Here is a 27,284-nt window from a genome sequence, read left to right on the forward strand (position 1 = left end):
TGCATTGACTAAACAGCCCCCACGTGCATTTAAGAATGTGTTTACCGACCATTAACCACTTTGGAATAGAGAAAATATATCGAAGATCAATCAGAAATGAAGACAGCAGCTCCCAAATGAGGGTGCACGTCAATGAGAAATCCCAGCCTGTGGTGACAGGACAATGGGGGCCCCGGAGGGCCTGCCTGGCACATGGCTTACCATTGGCCCAGGGAGGCGGGGGACCGGGGGTACAGATCCACTTTCTGCAACACCAGTTAGAAACTGCAGGAGAGCCTGTGGCATCCCCAGTGAGCTGGAGCCCGGAAAAGGGAACCCTGCCCATCATTTGGTTTTACTGTCCCAGATGCTGCTAGAAGTCTATCTCTGGCATGGCCCAAAAGGAGGGTCCTGGCAGCAAGAGGAAAGTGCAGGACACAGATGTGGGAGGGCCTGTCCCCACCCCACTCCCTGGCCCGCTCCCCCCTCACCCATCCCTCCCAGACTTGAGTCTGGTGAGATGGAAGCCTGCGCAACTCTCCTCTGCTCTGCCTGTTTTCCCCATGGGGCGATCACGCAAAGGTGAAGGTGACACCATCAGTAACGTGAGCCAGGCTGCCTCCCAGCCAGTGCCGCTGTCACAAGCTGGACAACCGTCAGTGCTAATCCAAGCAGCTGGGAAGTGAGCCCTCCCAGATCAATGCTAATACCTTCCTGTGTTATTCAAACAGGTCTTGTAAGGGCCAGTGAAGAAATTCACTTTGCCACGCCGGCCACGACGCCAGTGGGCTAATTGGGTGTAGCTTGTGCCTGCTATCGAATCAGGCCTCTTGGGCCCATAAATCAGGGTCAATGATCTAAGCCAACAAGCAGAGTGAGGTGCTGGCAGTCGGGAGCCTCAGGCGCTGCGGTGATGTGGCATTGACCCAACTGGGTGAACTTTGGCAAAGGCCCTTGCCCTCTCTGAGGCTCAGTGTTCGGTCTGCCAGGCCTCAGAGAACAGGTGTACAAGACCCCCTTGGTCGAGGCAGAACATGGCTGCCCAGCCATGGCAGTGGCTGCCCCTGGAGACATTCTGGCTGAAGATGGAGGTCAATGCCCAGACACGGTACTAGAGAGGGCATCACTGCTGGGGCAGGGGGCTACCAGAGAACCCTGAGGCCCGACCAGCTCCAGGCTTCCAGGGGAGCTGGTGACGGATCTCGAGTCCAGCCAGATTCAGAGCAGCCCCTTCCTGCCCCGGTGCTGGATGACCCAGGAATCTACCCTCCAGTCTTGGTGGTCCCTTCCCCCTGCAGCTCAGAGAGCAGAGGGCCCAGAGCCCAGCAGGCCTGGCGCCGGTCCTCGTGCTACCACATCTTTGCTGGGTGACCATGGACAAGCCGTTGCTCCATGAGCCCCCTCTGTCACATAGGGATTGGAATGGGAGTCCCCCATACCCACAGGGACCATTCTACGAGTCAAATGAGACCATTGGCGTGAACCCCCGTGCAGAGCGCCTGGCTCACGGTAAGGCTTTAAGAGCCCACTCCTTTCTGTATGAGTTTCCTGTGACTGCTGTAACGAATTGCCCCCAACTTGGGGGCTTAAAACAGCACACATTTATGCTCTTACTGTGCCAGAGGTCAGGAGACTGAAATGGGTGTCAGCGGGCTAAAATCAGGGTGTCAGCAGGCTGCGTGCCTCTTGGAGGCTCTACGGGAGTCCGATTCCTGCCGCTTCCAGCCTCTGGAGGCGGCCACATTCCTTGACTCCCGGCCCTTCCTCACATCACTCGAGCCTCTGGCTTCCTTTGTCACATGTCTTAATTCTTCCTCTGACCCTCTTATAAGGACCCTTATGATTACATTTGGGGTCCACCCAGATAATCTAGGAAATCTCCCCATCTCAAGATCCTTGATTTCATCGCATCTGCAAAGTCCCTTTTGCTGTGGAAGGTAACATATTCCCAGGTTCTGGAAATTAGGGTGCTGACATCTTTGGGGACCATTGTTCTGCTGACCACGTCTTCTCTTCCGCTGTCCAGGGCCCTCAGAATTACAGTGGGACTCCCATTCCTGGCCAGGCGCGTCAGAGCCAGGAGGGCCCTTAGAAACCACCCATTGCCTCCAGCCCTGTCTATTCTGCCTCCATGAAGGCAGAGACACCAGCTGGTCAAGTTCACTGCCAAACATGACCCCGAACACGCCCCCTGCCCAAGCACGGAGCCTACAGAGTTGGCCCTTGGTCCATCTGTGTTGGTTGTACGTTGTGGGATGAACTTGTAGACACTACAGGTAGATGCCTCGTGATCCCCCGAATCCACTTTTCCCCCTTTAACAAGGGGAGCAACAGTTTTACTTATTTCTTTTTAACAAGTTCCTAAGATGTGTTGACTGAGGCCAGAGGAGGGAGTGGATTTGCTCACAAGCACGCAGGGACAGAGCTGGCATTCAACCTGAGCGAGCAGTGTCCCAGGTCAAGTTGCGCTTCCCACTGGCCCCTTGGGAGCAGGTCAGGGACCTGACCAAGGGGACTTGGAAACCGCTCTGGAGAAGGCCCTGCCCCCTGAGGAAAAGGGCTCAGGGCAGCTCGCCAGGGAGTCCCCTCTACCTCCCAGCAGCCCCCGCCTACTGGCTGCGAGCCCCTGCCTCAACTCCAGCCCCTCTAATGGGTTCTGAGGCCCTAAGACAAGTTCATTTCTCCCCTGGGGCTGCTCACACCCAGACCGTCCAGCTCACGTTAGCCTGAACCCAGGGGGCAGGTTTCAGCAACTCGGCATTTCCAAGGGGGCCCAGCAAGGGCTGCTGCCTGCAGTTCACACGCACTCTCACACCTGTGCACACTTACGAACACACGCATGTCATATATACTCACGCCCACATACTCTCACACACTTGCACACGCACAGACACACATGCACACAAGGCCACAGGCCTCTCGCATGGGCCAGAGTCACGGCTGCCTGCCCTCCCCTCACCCCAGAGCTGCAGTCGCTGTCCCATCTGGCTCCACCCTGGGCCCCGTTCCTGGCATCCAGGCCAGTGGCAGAGGGAGTGAGGCAGGGTGAGCAAAGATGAAAGCCTGGACTTCGATGCCTTCCCATTAGGAACACCGCCCCATCTAGGAGTCCCAGGACAGGACTTTCCATGTCTTTCTGAAAGGGCAACTCGGGGTCTCGGCCTGTGGGATGAATGGGACACTGCGGGTCTGTTCAGACTTGGCTTCCGTTCCCGGTGGGGAGTCTTTTGACTGGATGGCCAGGAGCAGAGAGGTCTGGGGTACCCGAGAGGGAAGGGGGGTCGACATGCACATGCCGCGTGTGTGTGTTTGTGTGGGCGTTCCTTGAGCCTGTTTCTGGATGTGGGCGCACCTGTGGGCGGGCATATAAATGCTTGTCTGGTGTGCAGGTGTCTGCGTGTGTGCCTGTGTTACGCAGCTCAGTCAGGCTGCTTATAACGAAATACCATAGACAGGGGCTTAAACAAAAGACATTTATTTCTCACGGTTCTGGAGGCTGGAAGTCCAAGAACAAGGCCCTGGCAGATTTGGTTCCTGGTCGTCACCTCTCTTCCTGGCTTATAGATAGACGCCTTCCCACACTGTGTCCTTGTACAGTGGAGAGAGCACGCTGGGCTCTCTTCTTCTCACGAGGACACGAATCCTGTCAGGGAAGCTCGACCTTCATGACCTCATCTAAACCTAATCACCTCCCAAAGTCCCCACGTCCTGATGCCATCGCACTGGGGGTTAGGGCTTCAACGTAAACATCTGAGGGGGGCCACAAACATTCAGTCCACAGAGGTGCCTGTGTGCACGTGTGTGTGCCTGCCTGATGCCCACGTCTGCCTATGTCTGCGTGTGTGTGCACGTGTATGTGCCAGACGGTTGGCAGCTCTGCTGGGCAGCCTCCACCGCTGCCCCCTCTAGCCTTCCTGAGTGAGATCGCCTCCTGCCTTCTCCAGATAGAGATCTGGAGCTGTGCGCTCGTCCAGCCCTAATCACAAGGCTACAGTCTCCCCCCTCGTGTGGCTGCGGGCATGGTGAACACAGGCAAGGCCAAAGGCGCCCCAGACCCCCCTGGGGGCTTCCATGCCCTTTCCGTCTCCACGCCCATCACCCTCTCTGCCTCTCCTCCTGGTGAATCCCTATTTCTCCTTTCAAGCCCAGTCCCATGCCCCCTCCCAGGGAGCCTTGCTGGTCTGGCAGCTTGCACCCCAGAAGGCTTAGTCACTCCCTCGCCTGAGTTCCCACAGTGCTTTTCAAGCATCACTCTTACAGCTCTTGCCAAGTGGTACTTTAGATATTTCTGTCTCCACAGCTACCGAGGCAGGGCCTGACGCCGAGTTGCTTCATCATGCTCACCACCCATTTGCTGAGTAACTGAGAGAATTATTGCCCCATGGAGACCCAGGGGCCATGCCCGGGGGGACACACTTACAAGCCCCTGAGGACACAGAGTCATGGGAGGCGGGGCCGGGGCGACACACTGAGCCATGGTCTCTCCATCAAAGCCGCTGCCCCGCCCTGGACTGATGGGGACACCAAGGCCCAGAGGGACAGCACCTGACCAGAGTCTCTCCAATTCAGGGTGAACCCATGTCCCGTGTGGCGTAAGAAAGCCCATCCCACAAGCCCTGTCTCACTGCCAGGGAGCCGAGGCTCGGGGAGCTGACTTTCCTGCCGGACACGTGGGCAGCCAACGGACAGACAAGCCAGGTCTGAGGTTCTGGAAATGCCGCCACAGCTCAGGGCGCCACGGCCGCCAAGGAGATGAGGCTAAGGTGTTACCCTGGCAGTGAGCGCTGGTTTCTCCAAAGGGAATCGTAAAGAAAGAGCCACATACCATATTGCTCGTGCCGGGCAGTAGCCTCCCTGCCCATCCCTGGCTGCAGGCCCTGTGAACTTGGTGAGCCTTCAAACTGCTCATTTCAGCGGACACAGGGACTTCTAAATCCCCACAGCTGGACAGGGACCCGAGACAGAGCCTGGCCAGAAATGGCAAGGCGGCGGTGAGGGCGGGGGAAGGAGTCTTTGGAGGTTTTATTACTTTTTGCTTTGTGATGAGTGGCTCTGAGCCCACACATTTCTTGAATACATAATAGGGAGCTGGGCAAGACCGCAGAAATAAATTGTATTAACACACAATCACTGCAGTCTCAGACAGGGCCTTCTTTCCCTGGGTCGGGTCAATTAGCAGAATAATGCCAGGCAGGTTTTCGTTTTAAAGGGTTTAATTAAAGTTTGGGTACAAGGAACATGCAAGCCACCAATCTGTCTTTCAAGGCATGTATTATCTGGAAATTGATTGTAACTTATGCGTATTTCTAGAAGTGTAATTCCTTGGAAGAAATTGAAGGCATCCCTCCCCACCTCTCCTTACCGGCCCCGCCCTGCCCTTCCTGCCAGAACTTAGTCAGCAGGGCCTTGCAGTTCAGGGGGTTCTGGGGTTCCTTTGGGAGAGACCGTAGCCCTTGGGATCTACTATGCACTCAGACTGATGCTGGGAGCCCACCTGGCCTTCTTCCTTCACTCAGAAAGCTGGAGGCCACAGAGGCCGCTCTCCACACCCTGCGACCGGCCCATGCTGTCTGGGGTGGCAAGGGACAGCCCCTCTGCAGAAACAGGCCAGCCCGCCGCGGACCCTGTGGGTCAGGACAGGCCTAGACGAGGAAATGCTCCCGATCTAGCTGGCTGGGAGTCTCCTGTAGCCGGACGATCCGTCAGGAAGTGCTAGCTGGATGTTTGTTTGCCACGTGCTGGGCGCAGGGTGGGCTGGGTGTCCAGACAGGGTCAGCTCCTAAGGACCTCAGAGTACAGCCTGGGTTGGAACACTGGCTCCTGGTGCCAGCCTCCGCTGGGCACTGTGTGGCCTTGCATCACTGTTTTCTTATCTGTACAGTGGCAACAGCAAGAAACCGCCTCCAGGGCTGCTGTGGGGATTCCAGATGGTGGTGAGCTGGGGGACTTTCAGCCCCGGCCGGAGGGAGGCCGGCCAGCTTTCGTCCTGCTGCACCCTTTGCACCTGCGGCTTCTGGTCACCATCCCCTGCAGAACGCTGGTTGCCCCGGGATGCCCCCCAGGGCCAGCACTGTCCACAGTGGGGAGGACAGCTCTGCAGAGTGGGAGCGAGCACCCCGTCCCTAGAGCTGTGATGGGACCGGGGCAGGGGGACACAGAGGGGCGCGAGGCTGGCATGGCCTCCCGTCCCGGGGCAGCAGGCAGCCGGAGCCGACACAGGGTGGCCCAGGGACAGGCCCTGGCGCACCTGGAGCCCTGAGCAGGTTGGTCTCAGTCCCCGGGGGCCTATGGGAGGGACAGGCAGGGCCCTTCCGGTCGGCCAGCCGCCCCGCCCCCGCAAGCTGCTGACAGGTGGGAAGACCAGGCCCACAGGGGCCAGGGCTGTGGCCAAGGTCACCTGCAAGTCAGGGCCACCACGCGGTCCCCGTGTCCCGGGCCAGGGCCTCGGCGGGGCCTCCCCAAGTGTCTGTGGGCTCCGGAAGCTTTGGCAGGCAGCCCCATCGCCAGCAGTAGCTGGTCTAACACTGGGGCCCGGTGGGGTTTTTCTCCTCGCAGAGTCTGTCGGTCGGGTCTGGGCAACTCTGGTCACCTGCTGCAGGTGGCATCGGCCGAGCACACAGTCCCTAAAGGGACAGGATGCGTCTCAGAAGCAGTGCCCTGGCCCCGCTTTGGTCCTGGTGCTGGCTGATGGGCTTTCCCAGGGGTGCCCGCCCCACGGCACAGAGAGGGCTGGGTTCCTGTCCTCGCAAGGCGGAGCAGGACACGGTGACACAGCCTGCAGAGGCGGCCTCTCCTCCCCACGGGCTCCCACCTGGCCATCCACAGAGGGCCAGCGGGAGTGGCAGCCGCGGGGCAGAGGACAGGCTTGGGGGCGTGAGACGCCCCCAGGGCAAGCATGAGGATGGAGGCGTGAGAGCGGAGAGAGGCCAGCTTGGCAGGAGCCCTGGGTTCCCCGGGGCCGGCAGCTGAGGCCCCCAGAGGAGCCCCACCCCGGGGAAGCGAGGGACCCGAAGGACCAGGCACGGGGCTCCAGGGATCCAGAGAGGTTGGACTGAACCAGAAACCCAGCTGTGGGAACCTGGTGGCCATGGTGACAAGGGAGAGGGTGAGGGTGGGCGAGGGGACCGTCACTCCATCGGCCTCCCAGCGCGGGCTCCCCCGCCCTCCCTCTCCCCTCCATGCCAGGGTTGGGGCTGAGGATACAGTTTCATAGTTTCCACCCCTTCTTTCCTCCACCCCAAAATAAAAAGGTGGAATCTGAGAGCCTAAAGAATTCCTTGGATTCCTCCCCTGCCAAATTTAGCCCTGGAATGGGCTGGACTCCTCGTGATGGAGCTGCTGAGATTGTCTGGGTAATGACAACGGGCCATCATTTCCGGGAGGGGCTGGCTTTCTGGCCCCAAACCGTAGGATTTAGCCGAGCAAAAGGAGGCCTGAGTGCCGGGGTCTGGGGCCTGCCTGTTAGCCACCCCCTGAGTGGGGAGGAAGGCTGATGGGTCTGGTCATAGGGCTGGGGGCAGGGCTTCGTGCTCCTGGTGGACCTTGGACAGCAGGGCAAGCTGCTGGGAGAATGAAATCCATGCAGCAGCAAAGGGAACCAGTACTTTAGAGGGAGGGGGCTGTCCCAGAGTTCCAGATTCCTCTGGGAAATTCTGGGAAGACTGGCTCAGCTGGCGTGAGCCAAGCCCCCACTCTGCAGAAAGGCAGAGGCACAGATACCTCAGTACGGGGCAGAGAGGCACGAGAAGGTGGTGGGGAGCCAGTTGGCCTCGAGGATGTCCTTTCCTCTCTGTGCCACGGGGTCTCTATTCAAATGGGACTGCCAACCGGACCTTCCTCGCAGGGCAGTCGTCAGGATGACCTCGGACAACCTGGCAAGTGAGAAGCAAGAGAAGACGACAATGGCTGTGATCCCTACAGGCACGAGCAGCAGCAGCGGGCACCCCTTCTCTGCAGAGCCAGGGCTGGAAGCCCACCCTGCCACCCAGACAGCCTCGCCCTCCCGCCCCTTTTTGACACTCTTTGATGCCCTCCGAGCTCTCTTACGCTGGGGATGGTCAACACCAGGTCCTCTTCCCTTCAAAACCCTCCGAAGCAGTATGGCACGGTGCAAATAAAAATGACCATGGGGGGCTTCCCTGGTGGTGCAGTGGTTAGGAATCCGCCTGCCAATGCAGGCGACATGGGTTCGATCCCTGGTCCGGGAAGATCCCACATGCCGCGGAGCAATGAAGCCCGTGTGCCACAACTACTGAGCCTGCGCTCTAGAGCCCGCGAGCCACAACTACTGAGCCGCGAGCCACAACCACTGAGTCCGCATGCCACAACTACTGAAGTCCACATGCCTAGAGCCCATGATCCGCAACAAGAGAAGCCACCGCAGTGAGAAGCCCGCGCACCACAACGAAGAGTAGCCCCCGCTCGCCGCAACTAGAGAAAGCCCACGCGCAGCAACGAAGACCGCGCGCAGCAACGAAGACTGAACACAGCCAAAAATAAATAAATAAATATATATTTTTAAAAATGACCGTGGAGGCCCAATGAAGTGGAGTCTGCTCCCAGCTTGGTCACTTACTAGCCAAGTGACATTGGGCAAGTCACATTCCCACCCATTCTAAGTCTCAGCTTCCTTACCTGTAGCATGCAAGCTTCTTGCGCATGGGAGGGGCTCAGAGTTGGTTGTTTCCCCCTACATGCTAAACACACCCACATCCACAGCATCTGCCACTGAGGCAGGTCACTCTCTCCTCAGCCCCAGCCCGAAAGGCGCGCCCTTCGGGTCCCCGTAACCCTGTCCCACTCCCAAGTGTCAGGAATTCCGGGCCTGAACCTGGCCCTGCCGGCAAGCACGGATGCCAAGGGAAGGTCGATAAGTGGTCTTGGTTGCACATGGCTTGGCCTTCTCTCGACCTCGCCAAAGAGAGGTCAGCTTTGTCACCTGGTTTGCCAAGAGGAAGCCAATGCAGGACCTTGTCATTGGCCGAGTTCATTGGATGAATGAGGTAGGACGTGAGGGATCCAACGCTCCAGCCTGCCTCGTTCCAACGACACGGTCTTGACTGCGGCGATCCCCAGCCCTTTCAGAACTACTGTAGAACTTCATAGTCTTTGAAGTTCTTTGTTCCTCTTCTTTCTTCCCTGCAGGATGAAAGGGCAATGATGAGGCGGATCCTGTCATCACTTCACCTCCGACGCCCAGCACCCAAGTTACGAGTCAACAGATGAATGGATGAATGGAATGGGCGAGCAGTGTCTGGTAATCTGTCGAGAACTGTGCACACCTGAGGGAGCCCAGCGGGCCAAAGGGCGGAGCAAGAGCTCAGGCTTCTAAACTGTTCTTCCTGAGACAGCCCAGCACACGATGCCTCCCCTGGAGCGCCTCGGCTGGGCGAGCTCTTCCTTCTAAATTCGGTGTGGGTCAGGGCTGCCTCTGCCAGGGTGTCTCCTGCATTCCCCGTGATCAGAGTCGAGGCCCGAGGATGCGCCGCCCTGGGGCCCAGAAGCAGAGTGAGGGCACACGGCAGCAGCACACTGGTGGCTTCTGCTCTGAGGAAAAGCTGCTACCAGGGCAAGGGCAGCACGCGTTTGTACTGCTTCCTGGAATCCTGGCATTTTTCTTTCAGAATAATGGGGGAGTGTGTGCTCCCTGTGAAGGGAAGACAGGGGAACAGTGTTGCTGTGCAGCCCCCTCCCCAGACAACGCAAGAGGACACGCCTGCCATCCTTGTTCAGCTGTTCGAGGTGACCTGTGCCTGGGGTCAGATGACAGAAGGCAAGGGAGGGAGGACAGGATGGAAGAATCTTAGAGGCTGCGTCTCCTGAAGTTCTTTCTCTTTTCTTTTTTTTTTTTTTTTACATCTTTATTGGAGTATAATTGCTTTACAGTGGTGTGTTAGTCTCTGCTTTACAACAAAGTGAATCAGCTATACATATACATATGTTCCCATATCTCCTCCCTCTTGCGTCTCCCTCCCTCCCTCCCTATCCCCCCACCCCTCTAGGCGGACACGAAGCACCGAGCTGATCTCCCTGTGCTATGCGGCTGCTTCCCACTAGCTATCTACCTTACGTTTGGTAGTGTATATACGTCCATGCCACTTTCTCGCTTTGTCACAGCTCACCCTTCCCCCTCCCCATATCCTCAAGTCCATTCTCTAGTAGGTCTGTGTCTTTATTCCCGTCTTACCCCTAGGTTCTTCATGACCATTTTTTTTCTTAGATTCCATATATATGTGTTAGCATACGGTATTTGTCTTTCTCTTTCTGACTTATTTCACCCTGTATGACAGAGTCTAGGTCCATTCACCTCATTACAAATAGCTCAATTTCGTTTCTTTTTATGGCTGAGTAATTCCTCCCAAGTTTGATTGGTCTCAGCGCTACCATCCCTTGCCTCTAGAATGGCGAGCCCTACTTTGGGATTTTGTTTGTCTATTTGTTTTCCACAAGTGTGCAAACAAGCCGTGCTTAGCCACTAGCCGTCTACAGCCAGCTCCTGAGACCCAACTCCAGAAAGAGTCCTCAATAGAGCTCTCTGGAATGCCTCTCTCCACACCTGGGAAAGAGAGGGCTTCAAAGTGCCATTAAGACCAGTTTGAAGATGGAGGCACCCTTAAGACCAGTTTGAAGATGGAGGCACCCTAAGCATTGTTCTAGTCTTCCCCTCTCATCATACAGATGGGGTCGTTGAGACCAGAGAGGGGGCAGGCCGCTTCTGAGGTTGCCAGGACAGGCCCAATCCGAGGGCCGTCCTCTCATCAGTCCCCAGCCCAAGCCTGAGTTGAACTCAGATCCTCGTCAGAGCCCGAGGCCTGCATTCCAGCCCAAGGGCCAGCATGGAAGGCACTTTGGGGCATTTACCTGAAACATGCCCATTTGGGATATGTGTAGCCCACAGTCCTAGCTTGAGGTTCAGGCTCAAGGCTGTTGGAATGGCTCATGAGCAGTGCTGGACGTGGGGGGTTATTGCGGCTCCACAGCCCACCAGGCAGGAGATCTGCATGTACCCCACCATGGGCCTGAGCACACCTGGCCGGGAGATACCACCTGGAGACACTTCCAAACAAATAAGGCCCTGGAGGCTGGGCCCAGGCACGTGCCAAGTTTCTGCTGCCTTTGTAGGAGCATCTCCTGTCGGTGGAGAAATCTTGGGGAAGGGGTGCATAACAGCCCCACTGGGCTGAGACTATGGCTGGCCTGGAGCTTTGGCCCCAAAGCCTGACCTGAAAGCCAGAGGGCTGCTGCCCTGAGACCCGTTACTTTCGTTCGGCAGGCTGCTTCGAGCAGTCACTGCGCCCCGTGAACTTGGCTATCCCACCTTGGTCGCTGGCTAGCCGCCTGCCCTTATCAGTTGAAATTCCACCTCAAGACTGCAGCATCAACCCTGCCTGTGTTTCCAGCCTGCTGGCCTGTCCTGCAAATCTGGGGCTTGCCAGTCCCCCAGAATCCCATGAGACAATTCCTTGATATAGCCCTTATATGTTTAGAGCCTACAGGCTCGGTTTCTCTGGACAGCCCTGCCGGCTACAGTGAGTAACTGGAGAGTGCTTGGGATGGTGTGTGGGATAGAAGTCAGCCTACACTAGGGCTGGTTGGATAAACACCAGCAGCCGGGTCAGGACAGGAGTTGGAGAGTGACGGTGCATGGTCCCCGAGCCCCACACATCTGCCCACAACCCTCCACTCATCCCCAAGGAAGCTCACGTGCCCAGCAGAGTTCTCCAATTAAGTAGGGAGTGAAGGGAACATCCCGAATCTCAGGAAACGCTTTCCGAAGCAAACCTGGTCAACAGAAGACTGTGACTCCGCCAGATACTCTGCAAAGGCATTTCACGGTACCTTACATTTGGGAAACACTCTATGTCCCTCCTGCAATGCAAAGCCTCCGTTACCTGATGACGACTGAGAAGTCGTACTGGAAAGAGAGCCATTTAACGTTGTTTAAACCAGTATCTCCTGCACTTCTTTGATTTCAGAATCCTTTTCTCTTAGAACAGCTATTCTATTCACATCTGGTAAAAACTCGTGTCCCACAGAGCACGTTGCTAAAAATATTGAACTTGGTGTCCTTTAACAGCCTTTCAACTTCAGCAGGTTAGTATTTTTTAAATTTCTATTAGACTCATAAACCTGGTTGGGTCTCTATTATAGTAATTGTCATTCATTCACTGGGATATGGGGGGATGTTATGACTGGCTTCTGGCTGAGTGCAAATATCTGTGGCCACAGCACCCTTGGCAGTGGCCCAGGGACTTGGGAACAGCAACCATTTGACTGTCTGGATTTTACAGTTTGACAGCCGATGAGTTGTGTCGTGAGGTATAGGCTCACTGCAGGCTGTGTCCTCCAGGAAAGGTTTACAGCAGGGATTCTGGGCTGTTTTGGGGTGGTAGATTTTTTTCAAAGACCTGAGAAAAGTTTTGGAACTTCTCCCCAGAAGAGCACACAGAAGCACACATGCATGCATACATATGCACACAAGATATCCTGCATCCAAATCCAAGGGCCTCATGAATAAACTGAAGCCCTTCCTGGGCTTCCTAGGGGCGTCTGGGCTTGGCTTGAGAACCCCTGGAATAGTCTTGGCCTCCTGGATGGGGCTCATCTCCAAAAACCTTTGACCGCCCTCCCTCCAACAGAAGTCTGGAGACGTCTTTCTTGTCTAGGTGCGAGGGGGGGGGGCAGGAGACTCAACCCCTGCCCTTCAGAGCTGACACATGGGCCCAGAGATGGGCCCTGGTTAAATTCAGAAAGCAACGGGAATTATACGAGGGCATGGCGCAAGAGGGCCGGTCTGGGGCTTCTGCTGAGGGGTTCGAGAATGGTCGGTATTAATCACAAAGATAGCTTCTTAGAGGTGGGGCTTTGAGCTGCGATTTGAAGAATGTGGGTTGTGGCTTAGGGAGATCTAAGACCAGTTGTTGCCTGCACGAGGAACAGCTCAGGCAAAGGCTGGGGGATGGGAAAAGGGGGACATTTGGGAGAGCGGTAGGGGCAGGAAGGAGGAGGACCCCATAGGGGTCAAGACGAGGGTAAGCGAGAGCTCACAGCAACTCAGGCCGCAAATGGCAAGCCCTCTACGTTCAGCAGACACCCCATGGCCCTACTCTATGCAAAGTCCCCGCCGGCCTGGCAGGCAGGTGGGGCAGGGCGTGCCCTCCATCCACTGGATCCCTCTGGAATCCCCCATGGCAGCTGCCCTGAACCTTCACCACCAGCCTCCCCCGGGCCACCCGGACTCCGCCAGCAGCGGCCCGGCTTGGACTTTGCAGAGGAGACTGGAGTCGGCCTACTCGAGGCTTCCATGCCCTCGCCACTTCAAAGTCACCGCACCCTCCCTCGCCTCCCTTCCTTCTTTCTCTTCAACCTCAGAGGGAAAAGGGCTGCTCCTTCCCCTGTGGGTGGGGACCCATTCCTCTGGGTCCTGAACCCCATCCTGCCCTGTCTCCTCCAGGGCTTCACTTCTTCTAGAAAGAATGCATGGCTCCAGCTGCCCTGCTTCTCACCCAAACCACCCTTGCTCCTAAGGCTGAAACATCCAGCAACCTTGGATGCATCCCCAACCCCTCTACCCCCGAAAAAACACTCCCCTCAAAGCAGCAGCCCTTTCTCCTGATGAAACTTCTACTCATGCTGCAGGTATCACAATTTAAGGAAGCCCCCTAAGCCTCCCTGCCAGATTACTTAAGGCTGCTGTGATCTCCCGCACTCCCGCCGTACTGGGTACAGCCCCTGAACAGGACACGTGACTGCAGGTACGTAAATGTCCTGTGTTTGTCTCCCAGCCAGTCTGGAAGCGCAGTGAGGGCAGGCATGTGCTTGCTCTTAGCCTGTACTCCTCAGAAAGTCGAAACTGAGACAAAGCCTTATGTGCGAGTATTCTGGGGAGAGAGTGACTCCAGGCAACAGAAGTGAAGGGCAGGGGAGCCACGCAGGGATGGAAGGAAAGTCCATATTGGAGCGTGTTGATTGATTTGTGGCCGCCGTGAAAGGCAACTGCCTTCTTAAATTTATGCCACTGTCTAAGCACCGTATGAAATGCATCTCAAGATAATCCACGGTGGAAGAAAAAGGGAAGCAGTTATTTCAGGGGGTGTTAACTCCCCAAACACCAGGGTGCACATGCGTGGGCACTGAGTTCCCACGGTGACTCATCCCTTGGCACCAGAGAAGCCCAAGGAAGGAGAGGAGAAGAAGGCATCATAGGCATGATGAGGCGCTGGCAGGTTGCACCAGTGTGAAGGTGGTCAGAAGCTTCACAGAACCAGTCACCACAGCAGTGGCTGGAATGAGAGATGGGCGAGGCCAAGAGAATCGAAGTGGGGCGTGAAAGGCGTCTGATGCAGCCTTCTCCTTGAGCCACTCAGATTGCCTCACATCCTCCGTTACACCCAGCTCCCACATTACCAGATGGGGCTTCCATTTTTTCGAAACATTCAAAATCCGAGACCACTCTACTCAGAGGCCCCTTCAGGGTGCTGGTCAGCTCCAATCTCTGCAGAGATTTAACGCAAGGGGGTTTGTGGAAAAATGAGTCCCCAGTGCCACAGGTGATGCCTGGGCCGTAATTGCTCGTCCCCTTCGCCCTCCTGCACCCTCTGTTCCTTTGACTGCTCTGTGCTGCTTGCTTCGTGAGGCAACTCAGACCTGTACCACCCAGGAGTCTAGCCTGTAGCTGCCTTGACCTCAGTGGGCCATGGTTCCTGCAATTGCCCGTTCACACCTTTATTACTGGACACAGAAGCACCAAGCAAACACCTCCATCGAATTCCTTGGGCTGCAAACACATTCCTCCCCGCCACCACTGTATGACAGCAGCCCTAACCCCTCCTTTCTTTTCCTGCTGGCTTGCTTGCACGAGAAACCCACACTGACAAGATGGTCAATGCAGCTTCAAGTTCAATGGAACCCTTACTGTGACCCCTGGGGGAGACATTCTGTCCCATCAAACCAGAACTTCTAATCTGCCTGAGACTAAGGCTTCAGGAACAGGAAGCACAAATTCCACAAATGGGTCACCGGGAGTGATGGTGAGAAGGCCCACTCCTCTGTCTGTCCAGCCCTTGGTTTCCAGATCTGTGGGTTCTAGCTACTGGGGACCATATATCAGCCGTTGGATCCATGTGCTTACCGTGTCCTGGAGGACAGCGCCTCGACCCCCATGTGTTGTCTCCATGCTGGCATCTTAGATAAGCCTTTAACAGGCTATTCTATCAGGCACGCTACTATGAGTGATTGGCTACACGGTCATCCCAGTGAGCCCATTGCTGCACCTCCTTTGCCATGAACATGATTTTCCAAGCATGTTCCCTCCAGACCCCTAGCCAACTGGTATGTTAATTCACCAAGGCTGCCATAACAAAGTGGCTTAAAGGGCAGAAATGTATTGTCTCCAGGTTCTGGAGGCTTGAAGTCCAAAATCAAGGAGTGAGCAGGGTTGGTTCTTCCTGAGGGCCTCTTTCCTTGGCTTGAAGACGGCCGTCTCTCCCTGTGTCTCTTCATCCCATCTTCCCTCTATGTGTGTCTCTGTGTGCAGAGTTCCCCTTTTCATAAGGACACCAGTCATATTGGATTAGGGCCCATCCTACTCCAGTTTGACCTCATCTTAACTAATTACATCTGCAATGACCCTATTTCCAAATAAGGTCATAATCGGAGGTGCCAGGGTTAGGACTTCAACATATGAATTTGGAAGGTGGACAAAATTCAATCCATGACCACAAGTTATGTCAATCGCTACCGTCCACGGGTCTGATCTTTATAAACTACTTCTCCCTCCACATCAAGTTGATGACCAACTCTGTCACTTGCAACTCCACCCATTAGGAGTATTTCCCTTTACCACTCCTCTTTATGTCATCACTGAGTAGGGTTGGAATGAAGCAACAGTCTACTTCTTTTTCAGCTTTCACGAATACATTGTGCCAAGCCATCTGACAACCAGGCCCAAATTATTTTATCCTCCATCAGCAGGTCATTGGGAAACCCCATAAAGCTGTAGGTCCGAGCTGATGGAAAGGTGTGGTCAACACAACAGGTGTAGATGGCACAGGAATCTGGACCACCTGTCTGTGCCATTTACTTGAGTCTGTGGACCTTCTTGGATCCAAAGTCCAATTATAATAGTTTTCATCATACAAAGGATGTACTTGCCTGACCTTATAACTTATTGGATCTAAAAATACCTAGCTCATGAAGGGCAGCTGCAGACTTACAGTTACTTGGGGTTCCATGGTCAAACACTAAGTCTCTACCAAGGCCCAATAGCACTTGAAGAGCCCTTTTATAAAAGGAGAAAAATCCTCTACCACAGAAATCATGACCTTTCTCCAAAACCTTAGGAGTCTGCACTTAGGTGTCTCTGCTATTAGAGCTTGCCAATGACTCCACCCAGCATTCTCATCCACCCCAGATACCTCTAGCACCATCAGACCTGAGTCATTAGGCCCAAGAGGTAGAGAAGTTCAAACTTCAGCCTCAGCCCACTGCAGAGCCCTCCCTCGTTCTAAATTCCACTCAAAGCTGGCAACCTCTGAACAACCCAATAAATATCTTAGAGAAAAATCCCCAACTGCATTCTCTGCAGCTTCCAAACTCCAAAAAGACCCATTAAGTGTTGTGTCTCTTTTTTAGTGTGGGTGATTCAAGGTAAAAATAATTTGTCCTTTGTCTTTTTCATGGCATGTTTTAGATGATGAGAACCCTAAACATTTCCCTGACATGGCAGGCCCATGCATCTTCTTGGGTTCTACCTCCCACCCTCTTATTTGCATGTGTCTTACAAGGACATCTGAGGTACTTGTCACTTGATGCTCACCAGGTCCAATTAGCCTGATGTCAGCAATTTCATCAACATGGTGGACCAGTATGATGCTCTGTGAAATGTCAAGATCAAGGCCCCTACAGACTACGCTGGGACAGAGCTGAGAGCAGAGATTCGCCCAACCGTGGGGTAAAATAGTAAATATGTACTGCTGGCCTCCTTGTATAAGGGCAATCTGCTTTTAAGCCCACTTACTGATAGGGATTAAAATACAGTAATTCCCCTACATAGGAACCTTCAAGTTGCGAACTTTCAAAGATGTGCACGTGCGTTCCGTCAACATCCGGTGTGAGTGACTTTGCAGCTTGCCCTCTGACTCCTATTGCTGACGACCCTTCAGCTCTACCATCTCCCACCTCCTCTCCCTCTTCCCGTCAGTAACTCTTCTTGCCTGTTCCCTCAAGGCCAGCCCCTGGATGCCAGCTGTTGTACTGTACTGCTGTACTTTTCAAGGGACTGTACCGTAAGATTAAAAATGTTTTCTTTATTTTTTTGTGTTCATTTGTTTTTTATGTATTATTTGTGTGAAAAGTATTATAAACCTATTACAGTACAGTACTGTATAGCCGATTGTGTCAGTGGGGTACCCAGGCTAACTTTGTTGGACTGACGAACAAATTGGACTTACAAACGCACTCTTGGAACGGAACTCGTTCGTATGTAGGGGACTTACTGTAATGCATTTTCCAGACCAATAGCCACACACCAAGTGCCAAAGGATGTTCTGGTCTGCTTTAGTAAAGATGGCACATCCAGCAGTTCAGCCACATCTAAAACGACCACGTAGTTAAGTTTACAGTAAGCAGTCCCCAATCATCTTCCACAATTCATCTGGTTTTTGCTGGAGCCACATAGGTGAATTGAACAAGGATGTGATGGGGACCACCACCCTTGCATCCTTTAAGTCTTTGATAGTGGAACGAATTTTGGCAATTCCTCCTCTGTTGCTTCTGATTTACTATCTTGGTTGAGGGAGCAGACAGTTTCAGCATTTTCTACTGGATTTTTTTCTATCAAAATAATTCTTACTCCACAAGTCAGGTACCCATGTGAGGGTTCTTCTAGCTGCTAAAGGTATCTATCCCGATTATATACTTGGGAGCCAGGGAAATGACACGGGATGGGTCCACAGACCCTTTAGACCATTGGGCCAGAATTCCACTTATCATCTGACTTCAGGAAGTCCCCACTCTAGCAAGAAAACCATGATGGCATTTTGGGTTTCCCGATGTTGATGTAAGTTCATACCCTGTATTCAACAGTGCTCAAAAAGTGTAAGTAGTTCCCTTTTCCTAGCACAGTTACCGTCACAAATGTCCTTAGGTCCCTTTGGGGAAAGATTGGGAGAATATTTGTCCTACGGAACTGTGGTGGCACCGTAGGGTTCTTCCACAAGGAAACCAGTCTCCCCTTCAATCTGGGCTCTGGGTTTGGAAAGTGACGTAGATCTGGAAACTGAATAAGAAACTGAGGTTTTCGGTGTGGTGGTTGACACCCACCTTCTGCTCATAAGCTTTAGATTTTGTTTAAAATTACACTAATCAAGTGACACCCTAGTTATCAATCCACCTATCTATCCTAGGAACACATGGTCTGTTGATCATCGTACAGATCCCAGCAGGTATGGCACCCCAGTTGCTAGTCTGACCTTGCTTCCCATTACAATAATGGCTAAGTGTTGCCACCTGGCCTCTGCCAGCCTATCAATAGAATCTCATCATCTCCGCTGATACAAAGGAACCCAGTTCCATGGTGGTATCTCCTACTGTAACACTGAACCTAGAGAAGACAGCTACCTACAAAGATTCTCAAATATGCCAGTGCCCCTCTCATATATTGCCCTGATGACAGAAGCGTTCTTTGCCCTACGCAAGGAACACAGTCAGATGGTAGGTTTTCTGATATCACATAACGTATCTGTTCTAACACGTCTTTGAACATTATGCTACCATACCAAGAATGTTAGGGCAACTCCATCTCATTTATTATAGGCTATTGTCTTGTCCAAGTTTCAAGGAACATCCCAGGAGAGTATTAGGACCCTTTCCCAATGTTTTTGTCTGAACATGGAATCCCTGGGCACAAGTGAGTGCCACTACTGTCAATAAATTCTCCCTTGTCAATTCCCTGGGCCCATCGTCTTCAATAGCCAACTCCCATCAGCACTGCCACAATTCTTGCTCGCGTGTATTAGCCAGTTTCTGCAGTTCTCATGCAAGCTGTACTGCCAAGCTTAGGCTACACTGAGAGCTAACCCTGGTTAACACCCTGAAGGCAATGAGAGGTAGTGGAGGTTTCCAGAGAGTGTGGGGGTTCAACAGTCTCAGGCTTATCCACCCAAATGTCCCCACTCAAGGTCTCCAAGTCCCACTGTTTTCCCATTGAGACCGTGATACAGGCTCTATTTAATCTCCTTCGCTACATTGTATTTTTACAGTTTGATATTGGGTCGGATTTTCATCATGGTCTGCTCTACTGCTGAAGGACACAAGGATCCCTTTAAATGCTTCCCTCCGGTTTTCACAGGCTGTTTTGAATTGATGGTTGGCTGACCCACGTCTGCCATTTTCTTTATGGCAAGTTTCTCAAAGTAACAGAAGCTAGACAGCCCCCAGATCCTTCTGGTTCCTGTTGTGCCCGTGCTTTCGAGGGCAGAACCACGTGCTTCACAGGTGAGAATCTGAATTACTGTGATGTCACTGCACGTCAGAAGTTACCACACCCCTTTTTCTACCAGAAAGGGGGTCCTTATTACCACTGACTAGTTAGAGGTCCAGCTCCCAAATCCCATCCTCAGGATTTCTAAGGCCCTTCACAGTACCAACTGCCCGGTTCCCTGGAAAGCAGAACCTAAGACAAAGGGTTACATGCATGTATCTTTATTGGGAAATGGGAGCCCGGAGAGCAGGGGTGGGGGTGAGCAGGGGGGCAAAATAGGGAAGGAGGAAGAGCCAGAACAAGTATATGATATCTAGTTATGCACCATGGTGGGTGACTGGTTGTCTGATGCCATATAAGCCTCTGAGAAGCCAAATGAAATATGTCTCGGAACTAGGGGGAGGAAGGGGAGCAGTTACCTCTCATCTCCTCTCCCCATTGGCCAGATTCCCTCCGTGGGAGCCTAACTGGCCATCGTGTGGTGCGTGCGCATGGCCAACAAGCTGCCCTGGACCTCCATGCCATAGCGGCAAAGGAGGCCAGGATAGAGGCGTGCAGCTAAACACCTGCGGTGAGGTGCTCTCGAGCTATACCTGCATGAAGTCTGTTGAACCTCCACACAGAAAGAACTAGAGTAAGAGCCAGGTGAGGCTAAGCACATTTGAAATAGCCCTCCCTTTTCCTTCTTTTTCATTGTGTTAAAAAAAACAGAAAACAAAAAAACCAGATCTTTGCTCCACGCCTCATATGGTGCTGGGGCAAGGTGCTTTTTCTCAGGCTGGAAGCTGGAGCCGGGAATCAGGGACAGGGTCGGGGAAGGAGTTGAACCACCTCGCTTAGGATTCTTTCCAGACTCAGGAAGCTGCTGGTAGGAAGGACCAAGGCCACGAGCAATACAGACTACTGGCCCAGGGGCTTCTGCTCACTTCCTGCCACAGGACGGAGGCCACCACTCTCCAAGCCCGGGAACAACGGGACAGTCAGAAGAAGTAAGAATCCTTTAAGGGAGAATAAAGGAGGGACACCTCTGGGGAAAAAGGGGGCAGAGCGGGTCCTGAGAGGTGGGAACTGGATCCAGTCAGGGCCATGGAAACAAATCATCAGAGCTGCCACTTAAAGTCCTGTCCGCTCCCATCTGTAGCTAGGGCTGTGGAGGAAGAGGGACGGAGGGGTCTTCGGGAGACAGTGAGTGGAAGGAAACTGCGCAGCAGCAAGCGGCCCTTTGGGCCATGGATGAGCTGCTCGCATCCAAGCCCATGACCTCAAGCAAATGGATGGAGATCCACAGGCAGGATGCCTTGGATTTGCTGCATCCCACAGTCCCAAGAAACAACAATTAAAAATCAATAATCAGGGACTTCCCTGGTGGCGCGTTGGTTAAGACTCCGCCTGCCAATGCAGGGGACACGGGTTCGAGCCCTGGTCCGGGAAGATCCCACATGCCACGGAGCAACTAAGCCCGTGTGCCACAACTACTGAGCCTGTGCTCTAGAGCCTGCGAGCCACAACTACTGAAGCCTGCGTGCCACAACTACTGAAGCCCACGTGCCTAGAGCCTGTGCTCCACAACAAGAGAAGCCACCACAATGAGAAGCCCGTGCATCGCACCGAAGAGTAGCCCCCGCTCGCTGCAACTAGAGAAAGCCCACGCGCAGCAACGAAGACCCAACGCAGCCAAAAATAAATAAATAAATAAACAAATTAAAAAAAAAAAGAAAATCAATAATCACTAATAAATCACTGAATGTTACACAGGCAAAATGGCCATTTCATTATCAGGAACAAGCCCTGAGCAGAGAGCAAGAGAGGTTGGCATGGGGTTTGGCTGGGACAGCAGGTTCTAGCCTCCATCGGGGGCAGGAAATGTTCTGATTGCTGTTGATCCTACTATAGAGAAAGGCGGTCCCTCGTGGCCACACTACAGAATTTACAGTCCAGAACTTTCTTGAGGGTTCTGCTCTGATTCCACCAGCCTGACTGAGCCCACAGAGTGGCATGGTGGGGTGGTGCCCGTGATGTGGCACACTGCCACGTTTGCTCTTCAGGAATGAGGAGCCGCTGTGTGGCTATGGCTTCACAGACAGGGCCAGGACCCTGGAATGAACAATGACACATACTGGGAAGGAGGGCTTCTGTGGGACAGGCCTGGGGACAGGGGCAGGACGGGGAAGAAGCTGAGCCGTCCTCAAGGCTCAGTGTGGCACCACGTCTGGCTTGCTTAGAACCCCACATCTCTAGAGTGATCACTGTGGCCCTCCCAGCCAGCCAGGCATCTGCCACCGCAGCCAGGGGACTTGATTACTAAAGCTGTTTGTTTCGCCGCTGATGCAACGTGACACCAGCCTGTGTGATCTGGCTCTGGGCATCACGTTGCCGGCACACAGCAATGAGATGGAAATTTGGCTGCTGCAAGAGGCACTGATTTTGCCTTCTTCTCTGAATCTCCTTTCTCTGAACAGCAGGGACATTTCAGTCCCATGTAAAGCACACACTCTCTTCCTCCTGGCAAATGCCCAGTACCGTAATTCCCCATATAGTGCCACCTTGGAAGAGCCTCGGGCAGCAGCATGTCAGGGGCAGGAAGACTGCACTGCATCTTAGGTCCCGAGGTGCTGGGGCAGTGATGAGGTGCCCGGAGAGAATGCACTTGGGTACTGAAGCATCTTCTTGGCCTTGCTTGCCTCTGTGCTCAGGAGGAAGGGCTGGGGAGACGAATGGCCCAGCTCACAGGAAGAGTGGCAAGCCACCGCCTTGCCCTTTGGTTTCGTTACTCGAATTGCACCAGGTGGCATCTATACTCATTCCGCAAGGCCTGCTGCTTCCCTGCTGGCAGACACACTTGGAGGCCGCCTGCAACCCAGGACTGGTCTCTCAACCACCAACGCAAGTGGGGGGACTTTCTGGAAAATGCTGCAGATGGGAGGTCCAAGCCTGTGGAGAGCCAGAAGTGAAGCCCAGAGACGGAAGGGAGCTTGCCCGACGTCCCACACTGGGTCAGGTGCAAGACTGAGCTGGGAACCCGGGGTCTTGCCTCCCGGGCCAGGCCTCTTATCATTTGCAGGAGCTGCCACCAACAGACACCCAGTGTCACAGTCCCCCTCCCCACATACCTGTTGGTGCGCTATAGTCATTTCATGTACAGGACCCGCGTTTCCCAGCCCTGTCCCTGGGTGTATGAGCACACTTTGCACTGGCAAGCATTTTGCAGCAGCAGCTAGAAACTGGCTGTAGCTGAGTGACAGCTGACACCTGACAGATATGAAGTCACGGAATCCTCGCTCCAACCCCGTGAGGTAGGTACCCCGATTAGCCCCATTTTACAGAAGAGGAAACGGAGGCACAGAGAGGGAGGCACAAACTGCCCAAAGGCACACAGCTTCTAAGTGGCAAAGCCTGGATTGAAAGCAGGCTGGCCCCTGGTTGCTTGCCTTTACACTGTGCTACGTAATCTCTCACAGGGTCGCAGGGTCGCAGGGCTGGTTTGAGGATCTGATGCGTTAATATGTGTCAGGTGCCAGCGCCTGCTGCCAAGGGCCCCTCCAGCTCTGCAGGGCGATACATCTGTTGTCTCTAATGATGAGTGTGAGATGGTCCCTCCTCGCCCTCTCAAGAGTGTCCAGCCCAAGTCCAACGCGCTGCACACAGTAGGTGTTCAGAAAAGGCTCCCTTGTGCAGTTCGTCACTCAGACACACAGGCATTCACATATCGCACAGCAGCTCTGCGCCTGGCCCTGGGCTAAAACCTGATACACAACAGCTGGTGCCTGAAATCCAGCGGCACCCAGTCTAGTGGGGAGGTGGGCGGATCCGCAGTTACAGGCCAGGGCTGTAAGGACCCACCAGAGTGGCAGCTCACCCGCCAGAGCCAGAGGTGCTTTCTGTAAAAAGGCAGCCCCTTCTCCTGACCTTGGGGAAGAGGGGCCGTGGTCCATGAAGGTGACACAGGCGAGAACGAAGGCTTCAGCCGAGGCCTGATGGCTGAGAGGAGTGGCCCAGGTGAGGAGGGAAAGGACGGCCCTCTGGTCCGCGGGGAATACGGAGTGCGAGGCATGGAGGTGTGAAAGAACAAACCCGGAGGGCAGACCGTTGAGCCAGAGGATTATTCGCAAGCCTTAAAATCAAAAGGAATTTGCCCTGCTAGGTTTCAGACTTTCTTGGGACCCGTGGTCCCTATTTTCCTTCCAATCTCTCCCTTTTGGAATGGGAATGGCTAGCCTCTGCCTGTCCCGCTGTATTAGTCATGGTTCTCCAGAGAAACAGAACCAAGAAGAGATGATAGATAGATACACAGATAGGAGAAAGAAGAGGAGATTTATGATAGAAATTGGTTCACACAGGATGGAGGCCAAGAAGTGCCATCCCCCAGATCTGCCATCTGCAAGCTGGAGACCCAGGAAAACCAGCAGCACAATTCAGTCCAAGTCCGGAGGCCTGAGAGCCCGGGAAGCCAACGGGGTAAGTCCCAGAGTCTGAAGGTGGGAGAACCAAGAGCTCTGAAGCTCTAGGGCAGGAAAAGATGGACATCTGAGCTCAAGAGGAGGGAGGGAATCCACCCTTCATTCACCTGTTTCATTTGGGCTCTCTATGGATTGCATGATGCCCACGCACACTGGTGAGGGCAGATCTCTTTGCTTAGTCTACTAATTCAAATGCAAATATCTTCCACAAACACCCTCGCAGACACACCCGGAAATAAGGCTTTACCAGCTCTCTGGACCTCCCTTAACCCAGTCAAGTTAGCACATAAAAATAACGTTGGCCAGTGTCCTTGTCCCCACGGTGAGCCACAGCCGCCCCCCACCTCTGCGGGAGACCCTCCAACACTAGCAGATTCCAGGTAGATACAACTCACCGTTCAGAAAAGATCCTGATCCATGGGAGCTGTGGTTACAGAAGGCAAAGCCTTTAATGCACTGAAGACCTAAAGTGAAGCTGAAGCACTCTGTCAGCCTCGGCAGCTGGCTGGCTTGCCGAGTGCCTGGTCCTTTCCTCTGTCCGGAATTCTGCCACCCATTGATAGGAAACGATGTCAGGGACCCTTCTGCGATGTCTCTGAAGTATGGGAACAGCGCTACAAGCCTCTGGAACCGACGCTGCGAGTGACAGAACCGATCGATGGGCTAAATGGGGCCAGAGCACAGCTCCAGAGACAGGAATGGACTCGAAATGTGAATGACAGTAGGTTTTTGCCATTTTCTTTCTACCGTAAAAATAAAAAGTATGTCCCGACGATGCATTTATCAAACAAGTATGGTCCTGATGCTTATGCAAGTCAACATTTCCGAGATGAAAATCCTAAGAAATGGATCTGTGACAAGGATTTCCAAACTGTATTGCCATCATTTGATCTCTTCCGAAAGTACGGAAAATTGTATTCAAAAGCTGGACAAATTGTATAACGGTATGCATTTTTGCTAAAAGGTACTTCAAAAAATGCTATAGTAAATAACAAAAAATCAAATGAGATTGACTTAACTATCAAGCATTTTTTAAAAACCATGCTATAATAATATTTATATGTAATACAGCTCCATGTATTTCTTTCATTCTAGTCTAATGGTTTTCAACATTCAAAAATCATGGATTTTGGGGCTTCCCTGGTGGTGAAGTGGTTGAGAACCCACCTGCCAATGCAGGGGACACGGGTTCGAGCCCTGGTCCGGGAAGATCCCACATGCCGCAGAGCAACTGAGCCCGTGCGCCACAACTACTAAGCCTGCACTCTAGAGCCCACGAGCCACAACTACTGAGCCCGCGCGCCTAGAGCCCGTGCTCTGCAACAAGAGAAGCCACCGCAATGAGAAGCTCATGCACCGCAACGAAGAGTAGCCCCTGCTTGCCACAACTAGAGAAAGGCCCGCGCACAGCAACGAAAACCCAACGCAGCCAAAAGTAAATAAAAAAACAAAAAAATCCAAATCATGGATTTTGTATGTCAAATTCCTTCTCCAAAATAAACTCAAAGTAGAACTGAAAACTACCTGAAGTACCCTCTCTCTTTAAATTAATTAATACAGTAAATAAATAGTTTTACATAATATAATGAGAAAGTATTGATGGTGTCCAAAAGCTAAAATATTTCTCATTGCTGTATAGATACAGTATAGTTTAAAATACTATATTCAATATGTGTGTTATTTAAAGTGCGAGGTGCCTTTAAGGGATTCCAAATAAATAGCGTCTTGGGTCTCTGATGACCAGTTTATAGACTAGAGAAGAACAGAGATACCCACATAAAACTCAAGATCACAAAATAAACTCTCAATGAATGCTGTATTTAATTGCGAAAGCTTTAGAGTAGAGAAGTGATTATAATCAACGAGAGACTAATAGGAGGTATTCTGACATCAGCCAAACTTAAAGGAGATATTTATTGGATGAAGACAGAAAAGATTACTACAGTTGAAGGAAAAGAGGCAGGAATGAGAAATTAGGCTAGTTAATTCCCCAGGGGTCCTCCCACACCAAGAACCAGGGGAAAGCTCTGGTCTGTTGGAAAGAACACAAAGTAGATGCGAGCAACTATGTTCCTTAGATTGAGTTAGTATTGCCTCTCCCACGTTTATAACTTTGGATGCTTCAACTGGAAGTCAGTACATTAAATGTAGATAGAAGTGACCACCTTTGAACTCCTCCAAAGGAATACGTGAGGGGAAATATGAAATATTCTGAGCTAATGGAGAAACATACATATAATGCCAAGTGGAATTCCAGTTTCAAAGGTTTATAAAATAAGTACCATTACCCATTGGAGCATTTATGTAGTATTTGTGACTCACAGCATGAAGTAGTCTAAATAACATTTTTCATATTTGTGTGTGATTGCAGATTTTAATTCAAAGATACATCCTGTTCATAACGGCCAAAGGTTGAAAACAACTTGAATACTTAATAGTATATGTTAAGTTAAACAAATGGTAAGACACATGAAATGCAATACTATGAAGACATTAAAAATGTTAACATAGATCTTTACCTATTAATTTGAAAAAATGTCTCCGGTATATTTCTAAGAAAAAAAAGCTGGATTCAAAGGAAAAACAAAGTAACCTTTACACCCATCTTGGAAGCAGATAACCTGTTGCTTGGTTTCACAAGTTCACAAGTGAAGAGGAATTTTGGCCCAGGATGAACGATACCCTGAGTCTCACCCATACCTGATTTAGATGACGTGTGGATGAGACTTTGGACTGAGAGTTGATGCTGAATTGGGTTAAGACTTTTGCGGATGTTGGGATGGGATGTTGGATGTATTTTTCATGTGAGAAAGACACAAACTTTGGGGGGGCGCAGAGGGCAGACTGTGATGGGTTGAATTGTGTCCCATAAAAATTCATATGTTGGAGTTCTAACTGCCAGTACACTTCAGAATGTGGCTTTATTTGGAACTAGGATCGCTGCAGATGTAATTAATTAAGTTAAGGCGAGGTGATACTGCTGTAGGGTGGGGCCCTAATCCAATACTGCCCGTGTCCTTATAAAAACGGGGAAATTTAGACACAGGGCGTGCAGTGAAAGAAGAAAACGTAAAGAGACACAGGGAGATGATAGCCATCTACAAGCCAAGGAGAGAAGCCTGGAACAAAGCCTTCCCTCACAACCTTCAGAAAGAACCAAGCTTGCCCACACCTTGATCTCAAACATCTGGCCTCCAGAACTGGTAGATAATGCATTTCTGTTGCTTAAGCCCCCAGACCGTGGTACTTTGTTATGGCAGCGACTTTCCCCTGAGGGTAATAGGGAGCCATAGAAATATTTTGAGCAAAAGGGAGGAATGAGGTAAAGTGTGTATTCTAGAAATTTACCCTAGCTACTGTGAGGAGGA

At 52.5% G+C, this 27,284-nt stretch overlaps 1 pseudogene; it reads left to right on the forward strand.

Annotated features, from left to right (window-relative positions):
- Nucleotides 1-23,797: 23,797 nt before the first annotated feature.
- Nucleotides 23,798-24,858, forward strand: LOC116747244 (annotated as a pseudogene).
- Nucleotides 24,859-27,284: the final 2,426 nt, after the last annotated feature.

This window comes from Phocoena sinus, chromosome X, assembly GCF_008692025.1.
Source record: "Phocoena sinus isolate mPhoSin1 chromosome X, mPhoSin1.pri, whole genome shotgun sequence".
Lineage (NCBI taxonomy): Eukaryota > Metazoa > Chordata > Mammalia > Artiodactyla > Phocoenidae > Phocoena > Phocoena sinus.